Here is a 15,305-nt window from a genome sequence, read left to right as displayed (position 1 = left end):
GGAGCTAGGAGCTTCTTCCTGGTCTCCTTCATTGGTGCAAGGGCCCAAGGACTTAGGCCATCTTCTACTGCTGTCCCAGGCCATAGCATAGAGCTGGATTGGAAATAGAGCAGCCGGGTCTCGAACCAGCACCCATATGGAGTGCCGACGCTTCAGGCCAGGGCGTTAACCCGCTGCACCACAACACTGGCCTCTGGTCTTCAATTTGTTAATGTGATATATCACATTGATTGATTTGTGAATGTTGAAACATCCCTGCATACTAGCAATAAATCCCACTTGGTCCAGGTGAATGACCTTTCTGATATGTTGTTGGATTTGATTGACTAGTGTTTTGTTGGGGATTTTATATCTATGCTTATTTAGGAAATTGGTCTGTATTTATCTTTCTCTATTTTATTTTGATCAGGTTTAGGAATTAAAGTGATGCTGGATTCATAGAAAAAGTTAGAGGGGTTCCCTCCCTTTCAATTGCTTTTGAATAATGAGAAATATTGGAGTTATCATTTCTTAAATGTATGGTAGAATTTAGCAATGAAGCCGTTCAGTTCTGGGCTTTTTTTGTTGGGAGGGTCTTTGTTACTGATTCCATTTCTGTCTTGGTTATAGGTCTGTTTAGGTTTTCTAAATCTTACTGACTCAATTTAAGTAGGTTGTATGTGTCCAGGAATCTATCCATTTCTTCTAGTTGCCTGGGTGTATTGGCACCCAGTTCTTTATAGTAATTTCTGACAATTCTTATTTCTGTAGTGTCTGTTGTTACATTTCCTTTTTCATCTCTAAGTTTTTTGATTTGCATCTTCTCCCTCCTTTTTTTGGTTTGTTGGGTAAATAGTGTGTGAATTTTATTTTTTCAAAGAACCTGCTCTTCATTTTTCTGATCTTTTGTACTGTTTTATTGGTTTTGATTTTGTTTATTTATTTCCTAATTCTAATTATTTCTATTCTTCTACTAGTTTTGGGTTTGGTTTGCTGTTTTATCTAGGTCCTTGAGATACACTGATAGCTCATTTAACTGGTGCCTTTCCAGTTTCTTGATATAAACACCACTTGCTATAAACTTTCCTCTTATCATTGTTTTTGTTGTATCCCATAAGTTTTGATATGTTATATTGTCATTTTCATTTGTTTCCAGAATTTTTTTTAGTTTCTTCAATGACCCACTCTTCATTCAGGAGCATGTTGTTCATTCTCCATGTTTTTGCATATTTTCTAGTTATTCCTGAGTTGTTGATTTCCAACTTAATTCCATTGTGGTCAGAGAAGATGCATGTTATGATTTTGATTTTTTTAATTTTCTGAGACTTGTTTTATGGCCTAGCATATGATCAACCCAGAGAAAGATCCATGCACTGGTGAGGAGAATATGTATTCTGCAGCTGTAGGATGGAAAGTTCTGTATATACCTATTAGGTCCATTTGGTTTATAGTGTTGATTAACTATTGTTTCCTTGCTGATTTTCTGTCTGGTTGATCTGTCCATTGCTGAAAGTGGGTTATTGAAGTCCTGTTGTACTTGAGTCTATGTTTACCTTTAAATCCCTTAACATTTCTTTTCAATAGCCAGGTGCCCTGTAATTAGGTACATACACGTTTATAATAGAAATAAGAAGAATTATCTGAAATTTCTGTAAAGAACTGTTATAATAACCTTCAACCTTCTTTCGTAGTGGTGATCATGATTCTGTGTTTCTGTGTGTAGCATATCGTTCAGCATCTTCTACAAGGCTGGATGGGTGGTGACAAATTTTTTCAGTTTCTGTTTGTTATGGAAGGTCTTTATTTTACTTTCATTCATAAATGAGAGCATTACAGGGTACAATATTCTGGGCTGACAGTTTTTTTTTTCCTCTCAAGACATGGAATATATCTTGCCATTCTTTCCTAGGTTATAGAATTTCTGATGAGAAGTCAGCTGAGAGACTAAATGGAGATTCTCTGAAATTAATCTGACATTTCTCTATTGCACACTTTAGAATATTTTCTTTATGTTTTACTGTGGAGAGTTGGACTACAATGTGTCATGGTGAAGATCTTTTCTGGTCATGCCTATTGGGAGTTCTGTGTACTTTTTGTCCCTTTCTCCAAATTAGGGAAATTTTCCATTATTATTTCACTAAAGAGGTCTTCTAATACTTTCTCTCTATCCACATCTTCAGGAAATCCTAAGACCCATATGTTGGGTTGTTTGATATTATTACCATAGATCTCCAACAGTGTTTTTTAGTTTTCTAATTTCTTCTTCCTGTTTTGGTCTGAATATAATATTTCCAGATTTACCTTCCCACTCAGATATTCTTTCTTCTGCCTCACCAACTCTATTGTTAAGACTTCTCACTACATTTTTATTTGATCTATGAGTTCTTCATTTCTAGTATTTCATTTTGATTTCTCTTTAAGATCTCAATTTCATGAGAAAATTTTTCATTCATATCATATATAGTTTTTTTTTTTTACTTCATGAATTTGCTTCTGGTTGTTTCTGAGTAATCCAATTGTTAGTTTTTTGAATTCCATTTCGGGCATTTCCTCAGTTTCTTCACCTTTACATTCTAATATTGAAGTGTTGTTGTGTTCCTATGTGAGGCTCATGGTATCTCCGTTATTCTTGTTTCTTGAATTTTTACCTTTTTTTTGGCATTTGTAGAATTTATTTTTTTTTTGTTTGATGGCTTTTATCTTTGATCTGTGACTTCGTGGAACGTCTACATTTTCATTGAATACCAAGAGGTGTGTTCTGGGTGTGGCCGGGGTGCTCTGCTCAGTATTCCAGTGTAGGGTGAGTATCTAAGGTTAGACCCCAGTTGGGTGTGGTAGCTCTCCTCTGGTTAACTGGATGGAAAGGAATTTCACTTCTTTTGGTGCGACTAGTCCTTCTCTCCCAGCTGAAGCACCCCCAGGTGTTAGTCCCACGTGTGCTTAGCACTCATCCGCACCACTTTATGAACTGCACTTTTGATCTGTTGAGTTTTTCCTGTGAAGATGGTTCCCTCTACTATGAGCTGCTATAGGCAACCGAGGAGACTGGAGAGTGTGGAGAAGAGCTCTGTGGTTGGTTGCCCAGAAGCTGACCTTGCTCTCCCTCCTCTTATGCAGACACTGGTTTCTCAAACTCAGCTCCCAGGGCTCTCTGAGTCATGGGGTACCAGTGGGGCCTCTCCTCCTCACTAGGCAACCCTGTCTATAAGGAAACTAAGGTGTTTCCAGAGCTGCTGTGTGTGGTCCTCCCAACCAGATTTGGTGTTGGTGGGGAAGGCAGGTTTTTCTCTCTGGTGAGATCTGTAGTTCACAGGCAGGCAAAGTACCCACCTGCTGCAGCCCCACTCACTTCTCAATTGTGCTGGGCAGGTAGGAGAGTCATACAGGCTGCACTTTTTCTCCTTAGGGGCAGCTCCCCAACACCTCCCATTGCCAGGCAACTGGCACTGTGCAACTGACATGGTGGAGGCCCTCCCTGGCTTCCTTTGAGTTGCTGTAGACCTCACCGATTGGGTAGAGGGTGACCCCCAGCTATTGCTAGGTGTGCCCATGGTAGCTGAGGCAGCTGCCACCTGCCTGTGTCCAAAAATGGCTTTAGCTCTCCCCCTGCTGGCTACAAGTTTCTGCTGTAGAAGGGAAGTGGGTAGGGAGAGAGATTTGCTGCCTTCCCCTACCCCCACCTCTGGGAGATAGGTTGCCTGCTGTCGTGGGGGAATCTACATGGAACTCCAAAAGCAGTTCCCCAAGCTCTCCTTCCCATTGTATCAGCAGCTCAGGTGCTTGTGGAGTCCCCTTTCACCTGGCTTGCCATGGCAGTTGTCTTCCTCCCCAGTTCCAAGTTGACAGATCTTCTGTTTTGTATTTGCTCTCTCAGCACAGGTCCAGATCACCTCCACTGAGCTCTCCCAGAGTCTCCTACCACGGATCTCCCACAGCTTTATTCTGAGAATGTACTCTCTCTCCTTTTTTTAAATATTAATTTTACCCTGTGTAAATCAGACTGTCCTGTGGCTATTCCGCCATCTTGAATTACCATAATTTCTTTATCTTGTCATCAGCTGATGCACATCTGGGTTAATTCCATATCTTTTCTATTGTGAGTTGAGCTGTTATAGACATCGGGGTACAAATAACTCGTTCATATGCTAATTTCATTTACTTTGGGTAAATTCCCAAGAGTGGAATGGCTGGGTAATATGGTAGATCTATTTTCAGATTGCTAAGGAATCTCCATACTGTCTTCCATAATGGTTGTACAACTTTACATTTTCGCCAATAGTGGGATAGATTTTCTCGCATCTTCACCATTTTGTGATGATAGCCATTCTAACTGGGTTGAGATGAGACCTCATTGTGGGTTTTATTTGCATTTCCTTTATGGCTATTTATCCTAAACATCTTTGCATGTGTCTATTGGCCATTAATGTTTCATCCTTACAAAAATGCTTGTTCATATCCTCAGCCCATTGCTTTGATGAATTGCTTGTTTTGTTGATATTGAGTTTCTTGAGCTCCTCATATATTTTGGATATTAATACTTTATCAGATGTATAGTTTCTAAATATTTTCTCCCATTCTGCTGGCTGCTTCTTTGTTGAGTGTTTCCTTAGCTTGGTGTAATCCATTTTATTTTTGCCTTTATTGCCTATGCTTCTAGGGTGTTACCCAAGATGTTTCAATTGAGTCTCTTATTATTTCATTTTGGACTATCTTAATAATACCAAAAGTAGGGGCCAGTATTGTGGCATAGCAGGTAAAGATGCTGCCTGCAATGCTGGCATCCATATGGGCACTGGTTCTACTCCCTCCTGCTCTGCTTCCGATCCAGCTTTCTGCTGATGGCCCAAATGCTTGGGACCCTATTACCCACATGGGAGACCTGGAAGAAGTTCCTGGCTCCTGGCTTCAGCCTAGCCCAGCCCTGGCTATTGCAGTCATCTGGGGAGTGAACCAGCAGATGGAAGTTCAGTTCTCTCTCTCTCTCCCTCCCTCTCTCTCTCTCTCACTCTCTCTCCCTTGTTCCCTGTGTGTGTGTGTGTGTGTGTGTATCTGTAACTCTGACTTTAAATAAATAAATCTTAAATAAGTAAATAAATAAATAAAACAAAAAATAAAGACTAATAAATGAATTCAGCCATGTTCTACTATATTCTAAATGAAGAAAACATAACAGGGTTAAGTATCACACTCTATAATGTTACCAAGTTGAATTAATCTACCAATTTTCATCTTCAACAATGTTTTTGTTATATAGGTGGTAAAGTGAACAATATATGTTGATGGATGACCAGGGACTGGTAGAAACTATTAACTTGATCTATGTGTCAATTTCAAGTTTTTTTCATCCTAAAAGTTAGTAGAGCTGAAGTTACTAGCATGAAAACTTTGGAGACTTAATTTCCAAAAGTCATTCTTAGGTGATTAGCCTGGTAAAGACTGTGTTTTATTTAATCGTATAATATTTAGTGTGTAATGCCTTTGTAAATGTTGGAAATCATTTGTTCTCTTAAAGCTTAAAGATCCTTATGATTTTACTTCTATCATTTGTTTAACAAGCAAATTCTATGCAAATTAGTTTGGTTAGGGTTTTCCTATCAGCTACAGATTAAATGAAAGAATCTCTTTTAATGGAATTTTAATGTCAAAGAAAATCTGTGTTGAATTTTTTTAAAGATTTATTTTAGTTATTTGAAAGGCAGAGCTACATAGAGAGAGAGGGAGAGACACAGAGAGAGACTGAGAGAGGGAGAAAGTGACAGGCCATTTGATAGTTCACTCCCCAAATGGCCACAACAGCAGGGGGTGAACCAGCTCAAAGCCAGGATCCAGGGGCTTCATCTGGGTCTCTTACGTGTATGTGGAGGCTCAAAAACTTGGGTCATCTTCCTGTGCTGTTCCCAGGCACATTAGCAGGGAGCTGGATCTAAAGTGAAAAAGCCAGGACTCACAGATGCCTATATGGGATGCTGGCATTTTAGGGGGCAGCTTAGCTCATTGTGCCACAATGCCAGCCCCAACATTAAATGTTTGATAGACTTTACCCAATCAGGCAGAATATAACTCTGGCCTCAGAAGGTATAATAAGGAAGAGTCTTTGTGAACATTTCAACATCTGATGTGTATATTAGTACATGTTATACACAGAAGGCTGGGTCACAGAAAGTTCCATAATCTGAAATACAACTTATGTGTCAATAACTTCCTGCTCTTTCTATGTTCAGTCTTTATCTAAAAAGGAGACTATATATTAAGTACAATTATTTTTAACTCAGAAAATAAACCTATTGCCAAAGAACACCTCCGATTGAACAGAGCTGAAAAAATACTTTTATTTACTGACTGAACAAACTATTTTTCATTTCAAGAAGCTGTGTATAGTTACCTTACAGCAATAAGATCTGTTAACAAGAATGACACTTAAAAGAAGCCAGTTACTAACTGTGACAGACCAATTTTTCTGCTCTTTCTGAATAAAACAACCTCCCACAGAGAAAATGGCATTTTCAGTGGGGAAAAAAAAATAAAGTTGGCATTACCATGGTCTTATCCTACACTTGCCTTAGATACTCCCAGGAGTCTCAGTACACCAGCTGATTTCAACCACAAGCAAGGAATAGCTCTGGTAGCCACTTCTTCACTTGGTTCCAGATGTGCTAAGGAAGGGAGAAAAGACTGAATTATGCTTGCCTCTCTTAGATGCCTCTCATTCCTTCTCTAATGAAAACATCTCCGGGAAGAGCACAGAATATTGCTCCTTTCTTTGTGATTCTTTTTCCTCCTTAGAAGTTTTTCATTCCTACTCAATTAGTCTAACGAATAGAATGGAATGAATGGTGAATGGAAATGAGGTATATGACACCGTAGAGATGGATATGCAGATGTTCTTTTCCTGGTAATTTTGCTGCCTCCGCAGTCAACTTTCATCACTAATAAACATCAGTGTGAGAGATGTCACTACACTGTTTGAGTTGGAAAAAAACTTAAAACTAAGTACATAAAAATCAAAGTTCCTTAATTAACACTTTAATTTCCTCAGATTGCCAGTAGGAAAAAATTCTTAGATTCTATTATTTATTAATTTATTACCCTACACCCTGTATGATCTTAAGTCTTTGTGCCAGGGAAAAACTATTAGGAGTGCCATGCTCCTTACTTCACTATTTAATGTAAACAGAATGAAAGTTGAATTTGATCCTGAATAATCCCAAGTGCAGGAGAATACACTATAACAAAGCCACTGTTTTGACATATGTTTAAATTACAAAATAACCAACTTCTGCATCAGCTACGCTGGTCAAACAGAAGCTCCTTTTTCTTTTCTGTGTCACTAAGCAGCTCTTGCATTATTTAGTGAAAAAGAATCCACATGTCAACTGGAGCCAAGTAAGTTGCACTTTGCACTCATTGAACAAGGCCAGAAAAGGCAAGGAGTGATATTTCATCCGAATTTCAGCATATAGTGTATAAAAGAGACTATACAATCTGATCACATAATAGAACACCAGAATCCCATTCGTAGTATTGTGAGGTCTTCACTGTTTAATTATGGGAATTCAAGCCTGTTAATATCCTGGTGCTTTGTAAAATGCAGAAGACAATATATCATCCTGATGTGCCTCTGAGGATGTTGAGATTATAAGTGAAATAATAAATTGGAAGCATTTTTATAATTGCATAACAATTATTAGGAGCTGTAAATTTTATTTCAGTGCCAATACTTCTATTCAAGTATGATTAGCTTGTTTAGATAGGATTGCTGCATTTCATATTATCAAGGATCTACTAATTGTTTATTGCTTATTTTTTCCCATGTGTCCAGTGCTGTATACAGAAGAGCTCATTGATTTGTCTCTCAGAGAAAGAATTTAAAAGTGACTCAAACAAATATAAATGCCCACAAACGAAATCTTTAAAATTAGATGGCTAATTTTGCACTGAGTGCATGCAAGCAAATTTTTCTGAAATATCCTTTGTTTTTTTTAATTTACTTTTAAAAGCAAATAAATAAATACATAAATAAATAAAAAGAATAGCTTCATTTTTTTGAAAACGTAGACATTGCTGGGGTCAATATTTATATTGCTTAAATACAATATTCCAAACAGTTTGTCCTGACTCTCACATAAGTATGAAGTGGGCATGCAACAAAGATTTTATTTAATTCATTAATTAGGAAAACTGGCCGATATTAGAACCTATTTAAAAAGAACTAGAACAAACACATGCAAATAGGCTATTAGAAATGATGAGATATAAATAAACATGTTTAGCAGCCTTTAGGGTAAAATAAAATGTAAAACTTGAAGCCATCTTATCTATGGAGTATACATCACCCTAAATAAGAATAATTCCTATTACTTTCTCTTCCCTATAGCTTAACATCTTACCCCCTCAGAGTTGTAAATCACTCTAGTTGATAGGAAGACAATCAAAAATGCACATCCCTAGGAAAATCAGATAATTCCCTGAAGATCCATTAGATAATGCCGAGCTGTCCACTGAAAAGACATCTGGGAATCTCTGTCCATTTCAAAATCAGACAATTTTCCTTGACAATACCTATGGAAATAAAATGGAAAAGTAAGGCCAGTAGAATCCTTTGCTTCTTTAATACATTTTTATCCTTAAATATCCTTATTCTATACAGCTTAAATCTGCATAACAACTAAGTCATCTATTTCAAGACAGACCCTAAATTTCGAGCCAGTAGAACTGGTTTAGGAACTAATTGTTGTAAAATTCCTTGTAAGGGCCAGCCTTGCGATTTGGAGGGCTAAGCTGCTACCTGTGATATCAGCATTCCATATGGTGGTGGTTCATGTCCTGGCCTCTCCACTTCTGATGCAGCTCCCTGCTAATGCACCTGGGAAAGCAGCCAAGAATGGCTCAAGTGCTTGGGCCACAGCTACCCACCCACACTGAAGACCTTAATGGAATTCCCGGCACCTCGCTTTAGCCTGCCCTAGAACTGGCTGTTGTGGTCCCTTGAAGAATGAATTGGGATAGAAGATAGCTCTTTCTCTTTTTCTCTCTCTCTCTCTTTCTCTCTCTCTTTCATTCTGTGTCTCTCGCTCTTTCTGTAACTCTGCCTTTCAAATAAATAAATATTTTTTAAAAATCCTATAATGCCCATCTTTAAGATAACTGTAAGTAAGCCTTTCAAAGAAATAGTTCATAAAATAAAGTATTCTAATACAGGACATCATCCAAAATAAAGGTTTTGCTGCTGATATTGTTGTCTATTTGTTTTATTTATATGGTTTGTACTGTAATATAATTGGGATTTGGTTTTAAATTTCCCTTTCCTCAGATCTCCCCTTTCATGTAATCTTTGGTTACATTTTTACATGATCAATAATTCCAGTTTCATTTGTATTTCCAGCTACTTGAAACAGCAAAGTTAATCAGCTTGGTTTTCTCTATGTCAGGAAAGTAAGTTCCACACAGCAGGGTATTCTCTTCTTATTCAATGCTACACCCCCAGCATACCTGCTGAGGGGTTAGGGCTCAATATGCATCTGTTAAATAAATGACTATTTTGACAGAATTACAATCTGAATCCTTTCCTACAGAAAGCAAGGATACTGACTGACTCTATTTACTCAACTTAGACTCAATACATATTATTTTATATTTTAATAAAGCAATTAATTATGATAAATATGCACAGCTTGTGAATGAATAAACAAAGTTGAGAACATAAGTCAATAGACAAAACTATAATTCCTATACTGTATTTTGTTCTAGTGAACACAGGGATCAGTTCTGATGTTCAACAATTGAAATAAAATGATTTTTTCAGTTAGTGTCTCTATTTTTAACAGAATAAAAATTACTTGCTTATTACATTATTCTCTTACAAGGCTGAAAGATAAATGTATTAATAGAAAACAATTAAATGAAACCTATTTTGCTCATATCTTAGGTTTTCTTTTTTCAGAATTTAATTTAAAAACAAAGAAGATGTCTATATTTTGAAAAGAAAACTTTTGTTTTAAAAAGATATTTGAAAAGAACTTTTTGTTTTGTATTAAGACTAAAGACTGTCATGGAATCAGAAGAAAAATAACTTTATAATTATATGTGAACTTACAATGGCAACATTTAATTACTATAAGATTATTAGACTTAAAAGAAAAACTGAACCTGATAGATTGGTTTCAAAGACTGAAAGACTGAATAATAGAAATATAGAAATATGGGGGTGCTGCTGAGGTATAGCAGGTAAAGCTGCCACTTGTAGTACTGGCATCCCATATCTATGCCGGTTCAAGTCCCGCCTGCTCCACTTCAGATCCAGCTCTTGACTATGAAAAGGGGAACGCGGTAGAAGGTGGCCAAGTACTTTGGTCCCTGTGTCCACATGGAGATCCAGGAAACGCTCCTGGCTCCTGCCTTCAGATTGGCACAACTCCGGCTGTTGTAGCCATTTGGGGAGTAACCAGCAGATGGAAAACCTCTCTCTTTCTGCCTCTGCCTCTCTGAAACTCTGCCTTTCAAATAAATATTGAATCTTTAAAAAAAAGAAATACATTTCTTTTAATTTAAATACTAATAAGCTATATATAAAATATACACATTTTAAATATGTATATTAAGATTTATATAATATATAATATGAAATATTATATATGTATATAGCAATACTAACCTTAGTATTTAAGGATATTTAAGGATAGAAATATACAAATCTGAAGGGAGGATGGTGAGAGGGAGGTAGGAGGGGAGTATCATTGTGCTCTTAGATGTATCTCAAAATCATATTAAATGTTTAAAAGATTAGTTAAAAATTAAAAAGAAAAATAAAAAATAAGCTCTGAGTTACCAAGAGTCCTTATATATATAAAAAAATCACCCCTTCTTTGGACACTCATTTAATTTTTCCTGAGACAAAGACCTCAATGTACATGTAAGAAAGAGAATATTTTTTCTCTTTGTAGTTAAAAGTGCTTCGTAGAGGCCAACTTTGTAGCTCAGCAGGATAAGCCACCCCTGTGATGCCTTCAACTTCCCATCCAGCTGCATGTTAACGTGCCTGGGAAAGCAGCAAAAGATGGCCCAAGTGCTGGCTCCTGCCACGTCTGCAGGATGCTTGGATAGAGTTCTGGGCTTCTGGCTTGGGCCTGGCCCAGCCCCATCATTGCACTCATTAAGTCATTTGGGGAGTAAAACAATGGATGTAAACTCTCTCTCTCTCTCTCTCTCTCTCTCTCTCTCTCTCCCTCCCTCCCTCCCTCTTCCTCTTTCTCTGGAACTCTGTCTTTGAAATTAATAAAAATAAAATCTTTTTTAAAAGTGTTTCTTAAAAGTATAGTTTAGCATTATCCTCCATATTAAGAATGATAATGTCATCCTTGGGATAATCGTTCATGCTCACTGTAAAGAACAAAGTATACAAATCTACTACTCGGAAATAGACTTCATTAGCAGTGGACAATCATACTTCCAGTAATTCTCCCAGTAATGCATATGTAGAACTCAGATAGGTGTATGAAGATAATTTAATAAGACTTTAATCATGTTATAAATACTACTTTGTCACAAAAAGTAACTTTTAACTTCAGGATTAAACAGAAGGGCTGAAAAACAGAGAAGTCAAACTTAAAAGATCTGAATTTTATACCAGTGTTTCTCCATTATAGGAGATATTATTTCCTAAAAGGCTGTGTAAGAGGAAAAATAATCTACAAGAGCCATAAAGGTCTAATAACTTGACAGCCATTGGTCTGAATCCATTTTCCTGGAATCCGGAGCACATTATCAAGCTGAAGAGTCACCTGTTAATTTTAGGGAACAGGCTATATTTTTGATTAATGTATTTTCTGTTCTATTCATTGAGTTCTTAACATCTGAGATACCAATTATCTTTGACTAGATTGTTTCTGCCCACCATATCCAAAAACACAGGTGATGGAAGATAGTGGTACAGAGGACAGGCACTAGAGCAGACTGACTCTTCCTTCCCTCTCTCTTTTTCTCTCTCTTTCTTTTTCTGTCATTCTGCCTTTCAAATAAATAAATAAATCTAAATTTTAAAACTTTGAAGAAAAGAGAAGTGATTATAAGGGAGCAGTGGGGAGAGGGGGAACCATTGATATTTGAGAGAGAATGCAGTGTGGAGAGAGTTTGAGGAAAGGAGGCAGCCAACCCAGCTGATACTGTGAGAAATGAATCAGGTGGAAAAATACCCAGACCTCATTGTTCTACTTCTCAATGTCCTGTACGTACTTCCCTTTTGGCCAAACAAAACCAGAAGTTTCAGGATGAAGAACTCTTTTCTTGTGTGTCTTTTATTCTGGTTGCCCACTGGGAATTCAACAATGCAACAAAAGGGAAATGGAGAACATTCAGTTCAGTGAGCTATTTTATGCTCTCAGGACTCTTTCCCTTGCTAGTTCTACTACTTTATCTCCTCATTGCTGTTATTTGGCGTCTCAATTAGTTTCCTTGACTCTATCTTCCTTTATATCCCATGTAGTTGTTTCGTTATCTAGTCTCTAATTTTAATTTATTATAGTCATAAAATTATTTAATCTCATATTTTATTAAATTCATGTTGTAACTAAAACATTTTATAATCCTTTTGGCTTTTTATAAATACGTCCCTTAGGTTGCTTTCTTATTCATAAAATTCTACTCTGATGTTTTGCATACTGACTTCCATGTTTGTCATAATGTATATTCTATGCTTATTGTACTATAGGTTTTCATATTGGTAATGCTCAATATAAGATTTTTTTGCCAAAACTGCTCTTTGCTCTGATTTAATATAAATTATTTTTGAAAGCCTTTATGGATATAAATGAAGTTTCCTATTGTGTTTTATAGCAATTGACAACAGGGAATGAGGTGAAGGAAAAGGCTCTTCTGAAGGTGTGTGCCATCCTTGTTGATGTAAGTTGGTTCTATCTGCTCTGGGAGGGTTAGATGTTCAAATCTTCACAACTCACTAAAAAGTGTTAAGCCTTGAAGAAAACTCTTTTTTAAGATTTTATTTATTTATTTGAGAGGTAGAGTTACAGACAGTGATAGGGTTGGTTGGTTCCTTCCGTTGGTTCACTCCCCAGATAGTCGCAAAGTCCAGAGCTGCACCAATCCGAAGCCAGGAGCCAGGTGCTTCCTCCCAGTCTACCATGTGGTGCAGGGGCCCAAGCACTTGGGCCATCTTCCACTGCTTTCCCAGACCATAGCAGAGAACTGGACTGGAAGAGGGGCAGCCAGAACTAGAACCGGCACTCATATGGGATACTGGCACCGCAGGTGTACCACAGAGTCAGCCCCTATGAAAACTCTTGAGCCTGCACTCCTTCACCTATATCTTCCCACCAGCTGTTTTTGTTTTCCTCACCTGAAATGTGGAAACAGTGAGGAAATCATCTCAGTCACTCTCCTGCAAATGCAATACTATTCATGAAAATTTTCAAGATGTTGTCTACTCACCCATATTGCTAGATGGTAATAGCTGAAGTGTGGCTAAGAACCTCCCGTGAATCCCTGGACTATGTCATCATTACAATTTCTGGAGGTTTAAGACATGTAGATAAGACATTTCCCCTTCTCTGTCAAAGCTGGTAGATTTTGTATTCATTTTCACTATTTTCCATTGTTTTTCACTCCATTAAATAGTGACTACATACACACACACACACACACACATTTGTATTCAAGGATATGCTGTTACTTCAAGTAGTTATTTAAGATGCAATTGAAAGATTAGTTTATTTTGGTACACTAATTATTTGAAATCCATGCATATATAGTCTTCAAATTAATGGGAAATGCATTTTTTAAAGAAACCTAGGAGAGCCAGTTTTGTGACATAGTAGGGTAACCCACTGCCTGCAGAGCCAGCATCTTATGAGTATCAGTTTGAGTCCCAGGTACTACACTTCCAATGTAGCTCCCTGCTGATGTGCCTGGGAAAGCAGTGAAGGATGGCCCAAGTGCTTGGACCCCTGCACCCTCCAGGGAGACCTGGAGGAAAGTCTTGTCACCTGGTTTCAGACTGGCCTATCTCTGGCTCTTGCCGCCATGTGGGGAATGAATCAGTGGAAGGAAGACCTCTCTTTTTCTCTCTCTCTCTCTGTGTTTTTCTTTAAAAAAAAAAAAAAGATTTATTTCATTTATTTGAAAGACAGAGTTACAGAGACAGGTAGAGACAGAGAGGTCTTCCATCCACTGGTTCACTCCCCAATTGGCTGCAACAGCTGGAGCTATGCTGATCCGAAGCCAGGAGCCAGGAGCCAGGAGCCAGGAGCATCTTCTATGTCTCCCACGTGGGTGCAGGGGCCCAAACATTTGGACCATCTTCTACTGCTTTCCCCTGCCATGGCAGAGAGCTGGATTGGAAGAGGAGCAGCCGGGACTAGAACTGGTGCCCATATGGGATGCCGGCCCTTTAGGCCAGGGCTTTAACCTGCTGTGCCACAGCTTTTCAAATAAAAAAAAAAAATTTAAAAAAGGTAACTCTATACAGGAATTTCAAAATATTTTGTACCAAAGTAAAATTTAGTTCCATTTTCTCATGACCTTTCTGAAGTAATAACGTGTGTGTGTGTGTGTGTGTGTGTATAGATAGATATAAATTCTGACAGTTCCTGTAGGTGGGATGAGAAACAGTGTATGAATTTTTATTAACTCTTATAGAAAAGATTGTCATATTTAATCTCCTCTAATAATTATAAATTTCAAATATGATTTGTTGAAAAATAGAAGGAAAATAGACATGCAAGTTAATATTTTTTTGTATTTAGCAATGCCAAGAATTTTGTTTTTACCAAATAGAAAAATGAAATAATTACCATAGATCTGTGGCAGATTTGTAAAACAGAGGATAGCATTCCTTCGCAAGAGCTTAGTTTCAGGCAGAACATGAGAGAAAAAGACACTGCTTTTAAATGGGCTGACTGAGGTACCTTACAGGTAGAAAGAACTCAATTGATATTTAGTGATTGATTGGAGCTCATAATGTTAACAACTACCACTTCATAAATCCTGAAATTCAAAATAATCTAATTGTGTTCTGCAGTCATTGAAAAATGCTCAAATTTCAAATTGCCTTGTTTCCAGGTGGCATAAAAATGACTCTATGCAGTTGCTATTATTGGAATTTGTCCATGGCCCTGGGCACACTTGCCACTTCCTATTCATCACTGCAACCAAATAAACCTGTTCCCCATGGTTCATCAGAGGAGTGCTGTCTGTATTGAGGGGAGAGGGATGGAGATGGTTGTGATGGTATTATTAATAATAATTAAATATTTATTGCAGTTCTGACAGAGAGATCTGGGATGGAGATGACCCTGAATCAGAAAAAAGCTCCTCTC

This window comes from Oryctolagus cuniculus, chromosome 3 (genome assembly GCF_051225735.1).
Source record: "Oryctolagus cuniculus isolate XC-2025 breed Fujian yellow rabbit chromosome 3, ASM5122573v1, whole genome shotgun sequence".
Lineage (NCBI taxonomy): Eukaryota > Metazoa > Chordata > Mammalia > Lagomorpha > Leporidae > Oryctolagus > Oryctolagus cuniculus.
Note: the sequence above shows the minus strand (reverse complement) of the source record.